Here is a 12,415-nt window from a genome sequence, read left to right as displayed (position 1 = left end):
ATCCACCCGCCTTGCTTTCCCAAAGTTTTGGGATTACAGGCGTGAGCCACCATGCCCGGACTTCTTTTTTTTTTTTTTTTTTTTTGAGACAATCTTGCATACCCAGGTTGGAGTGCAGTTGCACAATAATGGCTCATTGTAGCCTTGACCTACCAGGCTTAAGCGATCCTCCTGCCTCAGCCTCCCCAGTAACTGAGACTACACCAGTACCACCACAATTTTGTATATTTTGTAGAGATGGGGTTTTGCCATGTTGTCCAGCTGGTGGCGAGCTCCTGGGCTCAATGATCCTCCAGCTTTGGCCTCCCAAGTGGTGGGATTACAGGTGTGAGGCACTGTGCCTGGCTCCTATTTTTCCTGATTGGAAGACCCCACATACAATTTCTTGGTCAACTTGAATATTTTAAAGGATACAGATGAAATATCAAGTATCTACTTATAATAATGTATCAATTTAGTCAAAAAACACATTTTTTTTTTTTTTTTTTTTTTTTTAAGATGGAGTCTCGCTCTGTCGCCCAGGCTGGAGTGCAGTGGCCAGATCTCAGCTCACTGCAAGCTCTGCCTCCCAGGTTCACGCCATTCTCCTGCCTCAGCCTCCCGAGTAGCTGGGACTACAGGCACTCGCCACCTCGCCCGGCTAATTTTTTGTATTTTTTAGTAGAGACGGGGTTTCACCATGTTAGCCAGGATGGTCTCGATCTCCTGACCTCGTGATCCGCCCACCTCGGCCTCCCAAAGTGCTGGGATTACAGGCTTGAGCCACCGCGCCCGGCCCTCAAAAAACACATTTAAAACATTTTAAGTTATAAAATAACATGTTAATTTAGAAAAATTGCTTTTTCATTTTATAAATGTTCCATAAAACTTTTTTTTCCATAAAACAATGTTTTCAAATGCCTTATCTGCCTCTCTAACATCAAGTTTTTTTTGTTTTTTTCTTTTTTTTTTTTTTTGGTTTAGTACTCAGCAGTCATCCCGAAATCCTGGGTGAGACTGCATGGAAATGGAAGCTATGCATGCTAAAAGCAACCAGGCACAGGTCATGGGGCCTCACCCCACACACACAGTTTGGACACTCACTGTCTCCAGACTTCTTGAACACAACACAGAAATAAACTTCTTTCTTTAACCCACTGTCATTTCATTTTTTCTGTAACTTGCAGCTGAACATAATCCTAACCAGTAGACCATTTTTAAGTCTCTCCTAATGAACACATTTGCACCAGTGCTAAATACAATCTTCCCTTCCTGAATTTCTGCAGGTTGAATTGCATTTATGACAATTGAGATATGGGTAGGTAATCACTCCCTTTCAAAATGAAGTGTAGGCCAGGAACAGAAGCTCATGCCTATAATCCCAGCAGAGGCTGAGGTGGGAGGATCACTTGAACCCAGGAATTTGAGAGCAGTCTAGGCAATAAAGTGACACTTCGTCTCTATAAAAAAAAAAAATTTTTTTTTGAGACTCAGTTTCGCTCTTATTGCTCAGGCTGGAATGCAATGGCGCGATCTCAGCTCACCGCAACCTCCACCTTCCAGGTTCAAGTGATTCTCCTGCCTCAGCCTCCAGAGTAGCTGGGATTACAGGCATGCGCCACCACACCTGGCTAATATTGTATATTTAGTAGAGATGGGGTTTCTCCATGTTGGTCAGGCTGGTCTCGAACTCCCAACCTCAGATGATCTGCCTGCCTCGGCCTCCCAAAGTGCTGGGATTACAGGCATCAGCCACCGCGCCCGACCCAGGAAAAAAAAAATTTTTTTTAATTAGCTGAGCATGGTGGTACACACTTATAGTCCCAGCTACTCAGGAGGCTGAGGTGGGAGGATTGCTTGGGCCCCAGGAGGTTAAGGCTGCAGCAAACTATGATCACGCCACTGTGCTTCAGCCTGGGTGACAGAGAGAGACCTTATCTCAAAAAAAAAAAAAAAAGGAGAAGTGTGAATGGAAACAATCTCAATAGCCCTGTACAATAGCACAGAACAACTGTGGTGTGGCGATACAATGGGATATTACACAGCAATAAAAAATAATTAATTATGGCGTATGATAACATGAGAAATTTACAAATATAATATTGAACAAAATAACATTCAAAAATGGATAAAATGTATCTACAATCATAGGAATTGGGATTTTGGTTATACTTGGTTTGTTAGTGCACAGAAAGAGCCTGAGGGGGGATTCTGGGTGCTGGCAATGTTCTATTGATCACAATGCTGGTTACACATGGGTTTATGGCATGAAAATTAATCCAGCTGCATCCTTGATTAGTGTACTTTTTTGTATGTATACTTCTATAAGAAGTTTGTAGGCCAGGCGCAGTGGCTTAAGCCTGTAATGCTAGCACTTTGGGAGGCCAAGGTGGGCAGATCACAAGGTCAAAAGTTTGAGACCAGCCTGATTAACATGGTGAAACCCCATCTCTTCTAAAAATACAAAAATTAGCCAGGCAGGGTGGCTCGCACCTGTAATCCCAGCTACTCAGGAGGCTGAGGCAGGAGAATCGCTTGAACCCAGGAGGCAGAGGTTGCAGTGAGCCGAGATCGTACCACTGCACTCCAGCCTGGGCAACAGAGCAAGACTCCGTTTCAAAAAAAAAGTAGAAGAGGTCAGAGCATGATGGCTCATGCCTATAATCCCAGCACTTTGGGAAATCAAGGCAGGAGGATTGCTTGAGCCCAGGAGTTGAAGATCAGCCTGGGCAAGATAGAGAGACCCTGTCTCTACAAAAAATGAAAATTAAAAAAAAAAATCTAGCCAGACATTGTGGCACATCCTTGTAGTCCCAGCTACTTGGGAGCCTAAGTGAGAGGGTCACTGAAACCCAGGAGACTGAGGCTTCATTGAGCCGCGACTGCACCACTGCACGACAGCCTGGGCAACAGAGCAAAACCTTGTCTCAAAAAAAAAAAAAGGATAAGAAAAAGAAGGCAGAAGAGATATCTGAGGGGTGGCAGTGAGAGAAGGATGCAGCCTGACATTGCTGGCTCTGAAGATGGAAGCAAACTAAGCAATGTGTGCAGCCTCTGGAAGTTGGAAAAGGCAGGGGAACAAATTCTCCCTGCTGACACCTGGATTTCTAGCCCCATGAGAACCATTATAGAATTGTGGCCTCCAGAACTGTAAGATAATAAATCTGTGTTTTAGGTCACTAAGTTTGTGCTAACTTGTTACAGCAGCAATAGGAAACTAGTACAGACACCGTCTGGGAATTTCAGGGAGGTCAAACGTCACTAGAGTGATTTGCTTCACAGAGATCTTGCTCTGGACGTGGGGGCATTTTTTCTATTTCGTTAGAAATGGAGGAGGAGAAGCAGCTAGAAAAGTCGGCAAATGCTGTTGATGGAGAAACAGAGACTGTTCTAAGGGCCAAAGTTGAGGGTTACTGGCCAGGTGTGGTGGCTCACGCCTGTAATCTCAGCACTTTGAGAGACTGAGGCAAGAAGATCACTTGAGCTCAGGAGTTCAAGACCAGCCTGGACAACATGGCGAGACCCTGTGTCTATTTTTAAAAGTTTAAAAAAAAAAAATCAAAAAAAGAAACAAATTTGAGGGTTACTCAAGGGGAGGGAGAAAGCCCAAAAAGGACAGGAAGGAGCCACTTCTGAATTGAGTTTCAAGAAGCCCTGGGCTGACAAATGGAGATTTGATCCACAGCTTTGACCCCTCTGGTCTTGAGCTTTTTGTCTTTAAGACATGTGAAAACAGCCAGGCGTGATGGCTCATACCTGCAATCTTAGCACTTTGGGAGGCTGCATCAGGTGGATCATGAGGTCAGGAGTTTGAGACCAGTCTGGCCAACGTGGTGAAACCCTGTCTCTACTAAACATACAAAAATTAGCCAGACATGGTGTTGCAACTTGGCAGGCTGAGGCAGGAGGATCGCTTGAGCCTGGGAGGCAGAGATTGCAGTGAGCAGAGATTGTGCCACTGCTCTCCAGCCTGAGCAACACAGAGAAACTCTGTCTTGGGGAAAAAAAAAAGAAAGAAAAAAAAAAGAGATGTGAAAACAAACTCACTTAACTGGGAGGGTACAGGGAGAAGCCCTAAACAGCAGTAAGCTAAAACTCTTTGATTTAGATCATTTTCTCTAATACTCTAATATTTCTTTCTTTTAATAGTTTTTCTTACCATCATGCCCAATCTAATACTCTAATATTTCTGGCAGACAGAATAATATGTCAAAGATGTCTATGGCCTAATCCCCAGAACCTGTGACTGTTGCCTTACATGGCAAAAGGGACTTTGGGCCAGGTGTGGTGGCTCACGCTTGTAATCTCAGGACTTTGGGAGGCCAAAGTGGGCAGATTACCTAAGGTTAGGAGTTCGAAACCAGACTTGCCAACATGGTGAAATCCTGTCTCTACTAAAAATACAAAAAAAAAATTAGCCGGGCGTGGTAGCTCATGGCTGTAATCCCATCTATTTGGGAGGCTGAAGCAGGAGAACACTTGAACCTGGGAGGCGGAGGCTGCAGTGAGCCAAGATCACACCACTGCACTCCAGCCTGGGCAACAGGGCGAGACTCTGTCTTGATTAGCTCAGATTTTCTAGGTGTGGTTTTGTAAGAGGGAGACAGGAGAGTCAGGATGGAGAGGAGGGTTGGAAGATGCTGTTGCTGGCTTTGAGGATAGAAGAAGGAACCAGGAGCCAAGAAATGCAGTCAGCTTTTAGAAGTTGGAAAATGAAAGACATGTTTCCAAGAGCCTACAAAAGGAAGCACAGAGCCCTGCTGACACCTTGATTTTAGCTCTATGAAACCCATTTCAGAGTTTTGAACTTCAAAACCACAAGATAACAACGTTGGGTTGTTTTAAGCCACTATGTTTGTGAAATTTGTTATAGCAGCAATAGGCAACTAATACAACAACATAAAATAACTACAGGGTATCCCCATGGGCAGTGAGCCCCACTTTCCATAAGTAGATAAAGGTTTCTCTGACAGTACTTTTAGAATAACTTTCCAAAAATGTTAGCTGATCCATCTGCTCAGCCACTGAGTTTTACATGCAGGTATTTTGTGAAATTTTCCGTTTCAATTGACTCACTTTGAGTACTTTACACCCTTCGCACACTGTTGGATACATTCACACTAATTAGTTCATTTAACCCTTACAACAACCCTATGACGTAGTATAATGTCCATCTGACAGATGACATAACCGAGGCTCAGACAATAATAGCAAGTATAGCTAACAAATATCGATCATTTATTCTGAGCTAGGCATTGAACACATGTTAACTAATTTAATTCTCCCAAAAAAATCTATTCTTCATTTACAGATGAAGAAACAGATGTCAGGCACAGAGAGTCTAAGTAATTTTCCAAAATCTTTGCAGGTATGAGGGACTGGAACTGGAACCCACGTCCTTCGGGTGCTAAGAGCAGTGTCCTTTGGGTTGTACCCCAACTCCATCTCATCCATGTCAAAGCCACTGTCATAGTCACTACCACCAATTATGACAATAGCCCAGGCCTCTGGAATTCGGCCCAGGCCTGCCATTCCATCTGAGCTCCCTTCAGGCAGTGGTGGCTGTCTGCTGAGCCACATGGCAAGGTTCAAGGATGACCTCATGGGCTGAAGCTCCAAGTGGCAAGTGGTCCCTTGGAAGGACCTCCCTGGCACAATTCACTAGCAATAGCAATGGCATTCCCCATTCTCCCCTTGGTATATTCTCAGCCTCCCTCTTTCCCTGGCCCTCCTGAGTTATCTTCCCATATGCTTTAAACAGGGGAGTCCTCCATAGCTTCCCGAGAAGACAGGGAATCCCTAGAAGGGATGCTCCTGCATGTGCTACAGACCAGAGGGCAGTGAGTGCCAGGGACAGCATTAGAGGCACTCTGCCAGCTTGACTGATCTTAAACCTCCCCCACTCACCTATCCCACTGCTTGTCCAGCCTCACACCCAACACCTTGCTCAGGCCAGTGTTACACCCATCACACCCTCTTCGACCTGCTTTTCCTAAGGCCTAAGCCTGTCACTCCCCCTTTTCCTCTCCCCACCTCATGCCTTGCCTTCTCGGAGGTGCCAGTCAGAACTGTTTCTAGATAAACTGTAGAATTTTTTTTCCAGAACCTCCAATGGCTCTCTTATTTCAAAGAGCAAACATCTCTCCTTTTCTTTAAATCTCAGGCCACACTTTTACCTTTTGCTAAACAAAGACATATGGCACTCGCTGATAAGAGCTTAGGGCACGACAGCTGCTTGAGGGTGTTTCAGATTCCGACTCTGCTCTGACACCTCCAACAAGCAAGTTCAGGCCTTGGTGGCCCTGGGTTGCCTGGGTCTGCACTCTGGCAACAGGGAACCCCAGAGCCCCGATTTATAGAAGACAGTGTCCTGGTAACTTGGGGGCCTGAGATTGAATTCTATTGGCAGAAATAAAAGTAAAAAGTGTGGACAGATAGGAAAATGCAAGGTGAAGAGCCACAAGCATCTCGTTCTCCACAGGGGATTCTAAGCGCCCAGTTTCAGGGACTGAGAGGAAACATTCCAGGCCATAAACCCATCTTGGTATTTTGAAATGGTTTTATGAGGTGGTCCCTTTGGAAGCAAGCAGGGAGAACTGCCCCGGTGTGGACTCCTGCATGGCCAGCTGAATACACATGGCTTATCTGCTACTCTCACGTATCCATGGAGAGCCTCTCTTTCTGAACTGGGGAAGAGGTGCATTCACTGCTCATAGCAGCTCCTTGCTATTTCTGGAAAGACAAGCAATTGAGGTCACCTAATCTTAGGATGCTCCTGGAAATGTTCTAAAGACTTTACTTGCCATATCTTTTTTTTTTTTTTGAGATGGAGTTTAGTTCTTGTTGCCCAGGCTGGAGTGCAATGGCACGATCTCGGCTCACCGCAACCTCCGCCTCCTGGGTTCAAGCGATTCTCCCACCTCAACCTCCCGAGTAGCTGGGACTGCAGGCGCTGCGCCACCACGTCTGGCTAATTGTGCATTTTTAGTAGAGACGGGGTTTCTCCATGTTGGTCAGGCTGGTCTCCAACTCCCGACCTCAGGTGATCCGCCCGCCCCGGCTTCCCAAAGTGCTGGGATGACAGGCGTGAGCCACCGCGCCCGGTCGCCATATCTCACTTAATCCTCACAGCTCTGTGGGTATTACCATCCTCATTAGACAGATGAGGAAACTGAGGCTTACAGTAGTTGGTTACCTTCAAGTTGGGTACCCAACTTCACAGCTGAGGTTGAAACCCAAGCAGGCTGACCCCAGTCTCTGCTCTCGACCGTTCCTTTAGGCCGATTGTAAGTGTGCTTGGTGCAGATGCATTATGGCTTCCTGATTTATGACTAATTGAAACTTGGTCAATTGGGTTTGTTCAGGGTGGGCGCGAGTGTCCCTGAGGAGAGCACCTTCCTGTGTCCCCAGTCCTGGACACCCTACCAGGGACAGTCCCCATTTCTCTGTCCTCTCCCCAAACGGCTCCAAACTGTTCTGGGGTTTCTAGCAACTACCACAAAATGCCTTCCCCTTTCTCTGCCTCTTCCATAATATGGGGAAGCTGGAGGTTTAGCTGCCATAGAGAACCCAAGAACAAAATCCAGATGACACGGGCATGAAAATACCAGGTTCTAAGGAGAGAAGAGGGAGCCATCGGCTGTCCGTGGAATAGGAATCACCCCGTATACCCACTCAACAGGTCTCCCTTTCCCCCGGTCGCGGTGGCCGGGGTCTGGGCGTCCCCGCTGCGGGCCACAGCGCCCCCACGGGGCACTCCGGGGCGGCTGCGGTGCGGCTTGTCCTGCGCAGGGAGCGCGCCCAGCTCTCCCGGCCGGGGTGGCGGGACTTCTCCCGCTGAGGGGTCGGGCAGCGCCTCCCTCCCTCTCCCGCTGTCCTCGGAGGGGTCGAAAGCGCCGGGGCCCCGGGGCGCTGGGGGCCGCAGTGCGGGCCTGGGGAGGGCGCCTGCGCGTCGGGCAGCCAGAGCTCGGTTTGTCTGTCGGTGGGTCGGTCCGCCTGCACCTCGGGGCCGCCCGGCCGCGCAGAGCCGGGGGAAAGCGCGCCGCGCTCACCTGCAGCCGCCGGCGCCTGGGAAGCGAGGCAGGAGCGCAGTCACCCGGGTCTTTCTCGTTGGCCTCTTAGCCTCGCCGAGGGCCGCTGCTCTCCTCGGGAATCGCTCGTGGGAGGCGAGGACGGAGCCCCAGCCTCTGCCTCTATCTCCGCCGCCGCCGCCGCCTGCTCCAAGTCCCATCCCAGAGCGCTCCCCTCGCTCTCTGGCTGCCTGGGAGGCGCTGGGCAAGGGCGGGCGGCTGGGGAGGCGGTGCCGCGGCGAGGGTGGGGAGCTGGCCGGGCGGAAGGAGGGGTGTCCTCTTTGGGGATGGGGAAGGCGCGGAGAGGGAGCGGCGGCGAGGGCGGCCCTACCCTGCGGGCAGCCCCGGGAGCTGGGCACTCTGGCGGCGCGCCCTGCTTGCTGCCACCTGGCTCCTCTCTGTCCGTGCCTGAGCCCAGGCGGGCATCGGACTCCAGGGGTCGGGAGCCCCAGGCTCAGAATACAGGCAGCTTTAGGGGCCTGTCGGGTGGGAGTTCGGGGAGGGGTCTTCCGGGGGAAAGGAGACATGGCAGGAATCTTATATCTAGAACTTGGGGTCATGATCTGCGGGATGCACCCACTGATGACGGGGATGGAGAAAAAAGTGGTGAGAATTGGGCTAATTGATGACAAGCGCCAACAGCTGTCTTGCCGGTGCCCAGAGCACCCCACCAGTGCCAGTTCATATTAACAGAGCGTCCACTGGCTGGGGACCAGGCCCCGGGGTGGGGAGGAGGTAAAGATGCCAGGATGGAGAGGAGACAAAATTCCTATCCCGAGGGAGCAGGGAAAGTCTAGTTCAGACAAGACTTTTGAAATTATGAGCAGAGATATTTTCAACTTTGCAAAATGGAGGAACCTCACCTTAGATGTCCCCATGGAGCCTTGGAGGGATGCAGAAGACAGGATTGGCCAGTGACAGTCAAAGTGGCAGGCACCCCACTCTACTAGCTCCCCAGTTCCTGGAGGCTGGGGTGAGTGGCTCTACAACAGACCAGGACATCTCCTATAAAGCACCAAAATTCTGTTCCCAAACCACTAACCCAGTTCAGGTTTTAACAAACTACCAGCAGAGACAGCAGCATTAACTAGTTTCAAAACTTTTGGATGTGCCACAATCTGATAATTTGGTGCTTTGGGTGAACTTTGTTTTGTAATTAACCGTCACTCCTATTTGATGATAGAGTTGGTTTCTGAAATGTGAATAAATGCCACGTACAAAATCAATTCTTCGGAAAAGCTCCAGGAGGGGTAATTAAAATTCCAGCCATGAAGCAAGGGGTTAACATACTCGGGCCATCAGGCAACTCAATGGTACCTTAATACCAAGAAAGAATTGTGGATTCCTTAGGCCCACTGGGCACTCTTGGCTGCCTGCACTGATCAGAAATCATTTTTTTGTTATGTCTTTGGGAGGAGGTAGGTGGAGGTCAGAAAGCAGAGGAAAGTCTTCAGGAAATGTTTGGTCTCTGAAGTCTTGGATCCCATAGAAGAAAATTCTTCCTGAGTCTGGGCCAGTGAAAATCCCCTAGGAACTGGGGAAATTGAGCTACAGTTGATGGAAACTTAAATTTAAAATGTGTTGCCTTATTCCAAGACACCAGTGTGATCCAGTAATTTACCAGGAAAACAATAACAATCCCCAAACCCTTCCAAATTGTAAGGAAATTGTAATTTAGTAGCTGATTCCAGTGACTCTGGTGTATGCCAATTAAAATGGGTGTTTTCCCCCCAGGGAGTTCTACTGGAATTCTTCAGAATAGTTCATCTATGTACAAAGCACACTTGGGGCCAAGTCAAATAGGTCAAATGAGTTGTTCTACCTTGTGGGATGATCTTCAGGTCTGCCAGAAAAAAATGAAGCAAAAGCAAGTTCAATGTCCTGAAATATAAAGTCAGAACAAACAATGAAATGATTTCTGGGTTACCTTCAGGATGAATTGCAAGTTGATAATTAAGGCTATAGATTAGGAAAAGGCCAAAATTGCCTTTTCTGCTAGAGGTCCTGCCATGTCCTAGATGTACAGAGAACCTTATTCAGAAGTGTGGGGTTAAGATTTTTAGTTCTGGGACTGGGCGATGGCTCACGCCTGTAATCCCAGCACTTTGGGAGGCTGAGGCGAATGGATCACTTGAGGTCAGGAGTTCTAGACCAGCCTGGTCAACATGGTGAAAACCCATCTCTACTAAAAATACAAAAGATAGCTGGGTGTGGTAGTGGGCACCCGTAATCCCAGCTACTCAAGAGGCTGTAATCCCAGCTACTCAGGAGAATTGCTTGAACTTGGGAGGCAGAGGTTGCAGTGAGTCGAGATTGTGCCACTGCACTCCAGCCTGGGCAACAAAGCTAGAGTCCATCTCAAAAAATAAAAATTAAAATTAATAATAATAATAATACAAAAATTAGCTGGGTGTAGTGGCACACGCCTGTAATCTCAGCTACTCGGGAGCCTGAGGCTGGAGAATCACTTAAACATGGGAGGCAGAAGTTGCAATGAGCCGAGATCGCACCACTGCACTCCAGACTGGGTGACAGAGTGAGACCCTGTCCCAAAAAAAAAAAAAAACAGATTTTCAGTTCTTACATGGGCACTCATGTAAGCAGACAAAAATGAGATATGTATTATCTGAGAACTCCTAAGAGTTCACGAGTTAACTGGAATTGGTATCTGTTTAAGCTATATTTGGGACCAACTCTCAGTTCTCTGTCTCCACGGAGAGTCTATTGTGGAGTAGGGATTTGGGTCGGGGGAGTCATTTGACCCAGGCCTCACACTCGTGAACAGCCTCGAATATAGACTTTAAACATAAGCATCCCTTTGCTCCTCGTAAACATTAGAACTTTTTTGTTTTGCCTTAGAATCCTTCTTAGTTGAGACCTAGCTATCTGGCCTAGAGGGCAGATTGAAATGAGACTGTCAAATCCAAAGGGGACCAGAGTACAGTATAAGGAAACTGAAGAACAGACATGTTGCCTCACAGACCTATAACCTAAAATAAAGCTCTACTGAATGCATGAGGAGACATGTAAAATTGCAATGTCATCTCACGTGCACTGTTTCCCTAGGTGACAGACAGTGTTTGAGTCCCATGTAAACTATTGGAGCTCCTCCCCGTCTCCCTCAAGCAGAAGGGCAGGAAAGGAAACATCTTCATATCCGGCCAGCTGCCAATTTTTTGGAGCTGGAGTTGCAGGGTTAAGGGAATGTTGCAAGGTAGTGGATGAGCTTGGACTCCAGCCCAGGGAGGGGAACCCTGTAGGCAGGGCAGTGCTCCCTTTGGGATACCCCATCTACATGGACAGCTGGGTCCATGTCCAGAGGGTTCCTTTGAGGACAGGCTGACTGATGGCACCATTGTCCTAGGTGGCATAATTTCTTATTTTTTATTTTTTTGGCATATGAAAATTTATTACTACAGTGTTTTCATCATTAAAATTTATGATCTTGGTCTTTCCTTCTTGCCTTTGTATAGGGCCAAAAGAAAGACATAGGCTACTTTGACAACCCGAAAGCGGACTCCAGAAATATAACCAACAGCATGACCTTTTTGACCAAATCCAGCAACCACAACTTTATCGTTTTCCTCAGTAAAGTTCAAGCAATCATCATTGAGTACAAAGGCTGTGATTTTCTTGCCATCCTTGATCCACTGGACCCTGACACACTTCCTAATGGCAGAATTTGGCTTTTTGGCTTCAGCTCCTACTTTTTCCAGCACAATTCGTTTTGCATGAAAAGTACCTCCAAAAGGGTTGGCCTTCAGGGCTGTGCCCAGATGGGCTTTCTTGTACTGTATCATGCCACTTCTGATCTCATTGGTGACTACAGAGCCTCCTAGCAGTACGAAGTCCACGACACTTGCCCATCCTGCCAGTGCTACAGGCCTGAGCAAAAGAGAGAAGCAGCTGTCGCAGGTGAAATCATTTCTAAATAAACATATCCCATCTTGGAAAGACAGGATGAAAGTGATCAGGAAAAAACTACAGCAAGTTGAAAATTTGTTCAGGAAAACAATACTCATTTCAAAGGGGACTCAAATGTTTTTATGTGATCTTGACTTGGATCACGAGCTCCTAAGGACAAGGACTGGGCCTTTTGCTTGTTAATAGATCTTGCCCTATGCCATGCTGTAGAAGGGACTGGGTTACTGGCTTTAACCTGGATTTTAGAGCCTTGTAGTTTTGTGGAATCAGACTGATGCAGCTTCCTATCAAGGATGAGGTAAGGCCTGGCACAGTGGCTCATGTCTGTCATGTCAGCCCTTTGGGAGACCTAGGCATGAGGATCACTTGAGCCCAGGAGTTCGAGACCAGCCTAAGCAACACAGTGAAACCCCATCTCCGCAAAAAATTTAAAAATTAGCTGG

General features: G+C 47.7%; 1 protein-coding gene and 1 pseudogene across 1 annotated transcript in view; both read right to left on the bottom strand.

The window, feature by feature from the left end:
- MATN2 (matrilin 2) overlaps positions 1-8,035 on the bottom strand; it is a 167,868-nt gene extending 159,833 nt beyond the window's left edge. Inside the window, exon 1 of the mRNA XM_031669683.1 lies at positions 8,031-8,035. The gene's annotated coding sequence lies outside the window, so the exon portion shown is untranslated. The remainder of the gene's footprint in view (positions 1-8,030) is intronic.
- Positions 8,036-11,435: 3,400 nt separating this feature from the next.
- LOC101003761 lies at positions 11,436-11,915 on the bottom strand (annotated as a pseudogene).
- Between the last annotated feature and the right edge of the window lie 500 nt (positions 11,916-12,415).

The sequence above is a fragment of the Papio anubis genome, chromosome 8 (genome assembly GCF_008728515.1).
Source record: "Papio anubis isolate 15944 chromosome 8, Panubis1.0, whole genome shotgun sequence".
Taxonomy (NCBI): domain Eukaryota; kingdom Metazoa; phylum Chordata; class Mammalia; order Primates; family Cercopithecidae; genus Papio; species Papio anubis.
The sequence above is the reverse complement of the archived record's forward strand: the minus strand, read 5'-3'. Positions and strand labels throughout refer to the sequence as shown.